Source organism: Leucopleurus acutus (assembly GCF_964270905.1).
Source record: "Leucopleurus acutus genome assembly, chromosome: 5".
NCBI classification, from domain to species: Eukaryota; Metazoa; Chordata; class Mammalia; order Artiodactyla; family Delphinidae; genus Leucopleurus; species Leucopleurus acutus.
Window position 1 is genome coordinate 120,823,032 of NC_139147.1, and position 6,178 is coordinate 120,829,209.

The window sequence follows — 6,178 nt, forward strand, 5'->3', positions numbered from 1 at the left end:
GTTTTGATGCTAGCTCTCTCTTACTGGAAGTGTCATTCAAAGTATTTCAGACATCAACCAGTATTCATAGCCCTTCTTCAAACAGTGCTTAAATGGTTTTTTGACTGACATCTCAAGGGATTTCAATCATGCCACCAGGAAGAACAGCCAAGTTCTTACAGGCACAGGTAATAACAAGGTCACACTGCTACATGGTCAAAAGAAATTGAGGACATGTTCTGATTTAAGAGATATCAAGGGCTTCCCTGGTGCCGCAGTGGTTGAGAGTCCGCCTGCCGATGCAGGGGACACGGGTTCATGCCCCAGTCTGGGAAGATCCCACGTGCCGCGGAGCGGCTGGGCCCGTGAGGCCATGGCCGCTGAGCCTGTGCGTCCGGAGCCTGTGCTCCGCAACGGGCGAGGCCCGCGTACCGCACCAAAAAAAGTAGAATTGATGCAATGTGGTAATCCTCACTTCCTGGCTTATTTTGATTTATTATATTTTATTCTAAGATAGACAAGGTTTATTTTCAGTACTTCTATAATAATAAAGATATTTAAGGCTATGGATTTTTCTATAAGAATAGCTTTTGCAGTGACTATTAGGTTTTAAGATAAAGCATTATTTTCATGGTTTTAAAAAGACTGTAACTTCAGTTTTGATTTTGGATTGTACCAAGTGTTTTCTATTAATTTTTATTCTCCATGCAGTAATATTTTGATAACTTTCCAGTCTTTGTTTTTAATTGTATTGAATTACGACCATACAATTTGCCTGTAAAATCTCTACCTTTAAAAATGTAGGGCTTCCCTGGTGGCGCTGTGGTTGGGAGTCTGCCTGCCGATGCAGGGGACGTGGGTTCATGCCCTGGTCCGGGAGGATCCCACATGCCGCAGAGCGGCTGGGCCCGTGAGCCATGGCTGCTGAGCCTGTGCATCCGGAGCCTGTGCTCCGCAACGGGAGGCCACAGAGGGGAGAGGCCCGCGTACCACAAAAAAAACAAAAACAAAACCAAAATGGAATAAGATGACCTTTTTTGGTAACGTATAACTAGTTTTATAAATTTTTGTGGACATACACACATATGATATTTATCCCAAGAAAATGAAATTCAAATTAATGAAAATAAAATCCACTAAGAATTAAAATCAGTTTGATAATTGTTTCATTCAATTCCTCATTGTTTTTTTGGTTTTTTTTGTTTTTTTTTTGTTTTGTTTTGTTTTTTTTGCGGTACGCGGGCCTCTCACTGTTGTGGCCTCTCCCGTTGTGGAGCACAGGCTCTGGAGGCACAGGCTCAGCGGCCATGGCTCACGGGCCCAGCCGCTCCGCGGCACGTGGGATCTTCCCAGACCGGGGCACGAACCCATGTCCCCTGCATCGGCAGGCGGACTCTCAACCACTGCGCCACCAGGGAAGTCCCAATTCCTCATTGTTTTAACTTATTTTTTTTCTACTAGCTATGAAAGCAAAAATTTAAGAAACTTTGAGAAGCCTGGAGTTTCTGGGTAATATGGAAACTTAAGTGGGTCTGGGGAGTGAGGTCCTTTTGTAACCACATGGTCAAGCAGAGCTCAGGTGCAACCACAGCGTTGGAAGTCGGAACAGAGGTATTTCTGTGGGCTTGTGGCTGACAGGGTCATGAAGAGAGCTTCTAGGATCCTGGTAATACTCTGCCTTGATTTATTATTATTATTACTATTATTATTATTACTAACTCGGTTACATGGACATATTCAGTTTGTGAAAATTGTATGATTTTTATCCATTTCTTTTTATGTATTATTCTTTTTCAGAAGTTTTTCATTTTTTAGTGTAACCACAAGGTAAAATTATTTAATGCCAATTCTTCTTTCTTTCCCTAATCCCTGCTCTCTTCAACCAATATTGATGTACAAGGAATATTGATTCCACCTTTAGATCTGTTTTGGGAAAACTGCTTTATGTTTTTGCTGCTTCCTTTCTTCCTAGGCCTTTTCCCATATATTAGTCAGGATGGTTTAACCTACAGTTAACCCAACATTTCTATGGCTGAACTTGCTCACACAAAGCCCTATACAGGTCAGGAGAACTTCCTCTGTCTTGTTTTCATCTAGAAAACTTCAGAGTAGCAGAGAAAGAGGAATCTGGAGAGTCTGCCGGGCTTTTAAGAGCCAGGACTGCAGGTGGCTTATACCACTTCCGCCCTCATCAGACGGCCAGAAACCAAAAACTGCAAGGGGGCCTGGGGAAAAGGAGCTATCATTCCGCTCCTGGTGACGTGACTTAACGGCCTGAAAGAGCATGTTCCATGTGTCAACCCTGCAATCTTCCCAGCTGTTCAAGATCTCTCTTAATCCTGCAAACCAGCTCTTAAACTCATGAAACTGGTATCTTAATCCCTTTTCCTTCATCATAAAATCAAACGATGTAAGTAAACATTTTGCTTTGTTAAGAAAAGACCTGTGCTTCCTTTTCCAGTAAGCAGCCTGAGGTGACCTCTAAAAACTGTTCTCTATTCACTTGACCCAGAAACCCCCACAAAATCGTGCAAGTCAAGAGGTTCAAATCTTCATGTTCACTTTAAGCACACTCGTGAAACTGCCCAGGCCGTTAAGGGTATGCATATCTGAAAAGCCGCCAAGTATCTGAAGGATGTCACTTTAAGGAAGTCATGTGTGTCATTACGTTGTTACAATGGTGGAGTTTGTAGGTGTACCCCAGGCCAAACAGTGGGGCTGGACACAGGGTGGGTGGCCCAAAAAGAGTGCTGAATTTTTACCGCACATGCTCAAAAATGCAGAGAGTAATACTGAACTTAAGGGCTTAGATGTAGATTCTCTGGTCATTGAGCACATCCAGGTGAACAAAGCCCCCAAGATACGGCACAGGACTTACAGAGCTCATGGTTGGATCAACCCATACATGAGCTCTCCCTGCCACACTGAGATGATCCTCACAGAAAAAGAACAGATTGTTCCTAAACCAGAAGAGGAAGTTGCCCAGAAGAAAAAGATATCCCAGAAGAAACTGAAGAAACAAAAACTTACTTACCGCCTGGGAATAAATGCCGCAAAAAATAAATGCAAATAAAAGTAAAAAAAAAAAAACCAGAAAAGAAAAAGGAAAAAACTTGTGGTTACAAAGGAGAAAAGGGAGGGAGGAATAAACTAGAGATTTGGGATTGAGAGATACACAATACTATACCTAAAATAGACAAACAACAAAGACCTGCTGTATAGCACAGGGAACTGTACACAGTATCTTGTAATAATCTATAATGGAAAAGAATCTGAAAAGAATATATATATATATATATATATATATATATATGTATAACTGAGTCACTTTGCTGTACACCTGAGACATAGTAAATCAACTATACTTCAATAAAAAAATTAAATTGAAATTGAAAATTGAAAAAAAAGAAAGCAATAGGATTCCAGTGCTTATTTCTAGTTAGGTTTGAAGTGGGAAAGGGAGAGTTTTAATCATCAATTTTTACTTATTTAACACCTCTCATTTTTCTTGGGCATTCCTTAACACTTGTCCAATTTCACTTTTGATATTCTCATGGAATCCATATATGAAAAGAATCATCTTCTCCTCTTACCTATTCAAACACATCCTGTGAGGCCTAATTTTTGCCCTGCTTGCTAGATGAAATTGAAGACAAGTCTCATGGTTTTATGGTCAATCATCACCAATAAGAAAAAAAAAAGAGAATTTTCCAGCTATGTATAGTTCATGAAAATAGTCTCAGTTCAATAATTAAAATATCCAGTCTTACGGAAGAGTCACAAGATTCGATTACGTTTAGAATGACATCTTCTTCCTGTCAGACATGCTTTGAGAAGGAAATAGTTGTGGTCAGCTCCTTTTCTGTTTCTTCATCTTGAGTTTCTGTTCCCCTCCAATCCCTAGGCTGCGTTCACCTCTTCTAGGCTTAGAGTGCAGGGAGAAGCCAGGGGCAGAAATGTTCTTATTAGACAGAGATTGTCATGAGCTGGTGCATGGAGAGGATTAATGCCAGCAAGCCTGGAAGAAGGCTGAGCTGTTTTACTCAGATATGAGATGCTGACATGCCAAGGCATGATTAATAGTGTCACTTTATAACCATGTGTCTGAGGAGTTTGGGGTGGTTTGTACAAGCTTGTCAGCATCTTTATGGATAACAGTGAGGCTGATGATTTGCACCTGGTCTTGGTGAGAGTCCCCCACCCCCAACCTTGGACATTGGAGCTGACTGCATAGCAAAATTATACCCATGTGACCAGCAGAGTATGAGAAACCCTGGCCCAGACTCTCCTCTGGGCTCCCTGGTTTCTAAGTATTCTGTGCACACATCAGTGGTTCCTGAGCTGAGAGAGCAGGGGCATCCCACCTCAGCCCTTACAGAGGAAGACACCTGGAACTTGGGCTGTCCTGACCCTTTGCTGTGAGGCCGCCCTTGGCTGCGATGTATGTCCTAGCTTTAATGCTGATGCTCTATTTCATCCTTTTCCTGCAATGAACTGTAGATTGATAAGCGCTGACTATTGAGGTCCTGTGAGTCTTCTTTCGCAATCCTACCCCACCTGTCACCTTAGTGCTGTGACACCAGCACTTCCTAGGACGGGCAGCTGTATACAACTGACTCTTTGTTTCAAGGGGCACTTATGTGGGTTCTTCAGAGACTCCTCAAAGACTGGGTTTCTCCCACAAACCTCACCCAGCAGGACCCAACCACACTCTCTCCTGACCTCACTTTGCCCTTTCAGGCAACCTTTCTGGTTGGCAGCTAAGACAGCCCTCCTGGGCAACACCTAGTCAGAAGGAAACATATGCTCTTTGCCCCAGTCAGCCTGGGGAGTGAAAGTCATCCTTATGCAGCATCTTTTCACTCTTCTCTTGGTGAAACGAAACAACAACAGTCTCTTACCTTTCTGATGTCTTCAGCGTGACTCAAACATCAATCCATTGGGACACATGTCAAACTCACTTGTGGTCCCACTGAAGACCTTCTCCCTGGGCTTGAGGTAAAAGAAAAATGTCCCACCTTTCCATATAAAAATCTTCTAATCTCCATTCAACCCTTTTATATCCTTGATGCTGAGGGGATAAGAGTCCCACAATGGTGTTAAACACTTTGTTGCAAGTCCTACATGGTGGTGTCATACCCCACTTTGTAATGTAAATTAATATCATGGTCTTAAAGCCCTGGCCAAAAGTGACACCAAAAAAAAAAACTTTTATTTTAACGTCCTATTACACTGCTATAAGTGGAAAGTCAGGATTTGAACCCACACCTAGCTGAGTCCAAATTCCCTATTCTTTCTATTAGGCCAGACAACCTCCGAATTCAAATTCAGAATTCCATTTAGAATTTATTTAGTACTTTTTGAATAATCTTCATTTTGGTCCTGGAAAAGATGTCCTTTCAAATGTGTCTGTGCCACATCCTTCTCTTCTCAGTGATTTTTGTCCATTTTACCCAGATATGGAAAACCAAAGGAAGCTATTAGTTTCCCTTTCCTTGGTCAAGTGGAAAAATTTAACTAGCATCTCTTCTCGATGAATAGTGCCATTTTAACTATTGTCAAACTATAGTCTTGTGGCATCATTCTTTCCTTAGAAAAATAGGGAGGTAGGGCGGAGTACAAAAAGAAAAAATATCTTCTCAACAAATGCTTAGAAAAAGAATTTGAAAGCTTTTGCTGCTGGTTGCTGACTCTGAAGCCCAGGATTTCCAAATTTTCATTTCCAACTGGGGCCGTATCAACAAATGTGCAAATCTCTCTGCGTCCTGCAGGTGATGTTGCTGTATTCATTGCAGGCAGTAAATTCATGGCTCTCTGACACCCCTTCGCACTCTGAGTTTTGGCCACGTGGTCAGCTGGTCAGAAGTCACTACGGAGATGTCTTTCCACAGTTTAATTATTTCCCTCACTCATTCTGTCCACCTCGTCCCACAGTTGCTCCATAATAGAAACAAATAGAGAGATAATGTTGTATGAAACACAATAGTTCCTCTCTTTTTACTACAAAATAATCAGTCCTCCTCAGTAGCATTTACTCAACCACATAAAAGAGCCAGCAGGACCTCTATCTAGAAAGAAGTTTGTAAGAATAGCTCCATATAGGACTTCCCGGGTGGTGCAATGGTTAAGAATCCGCCTGCCAATGCAGGCGACACAGGTTCATGCCCTGGTTCGGGAAGATCCCTCACATCACGGAGCA

The 6,178-nt window shown here is 42.1% G+C and overlaps 1 pseudogene across 1 annotated transcript; it reads left to right on the plus strand.

Moving 5' to 3' along the window:
* The first annotated feature begins 2,481 nt into the window (after positions 1-2,481).
* On the plus strand, positions 2,482-3,135 carry LOC309962092 (large ribosomal subunit protein uL22-like; annotated as a pseudogene). Its single transcript has one exon. The product of its transcript is annotated as a large ribosomal subunit protein uL22-like (transcript).
* Positions 3,136-6,178: the final 3,043 nt, after the last annotated feature.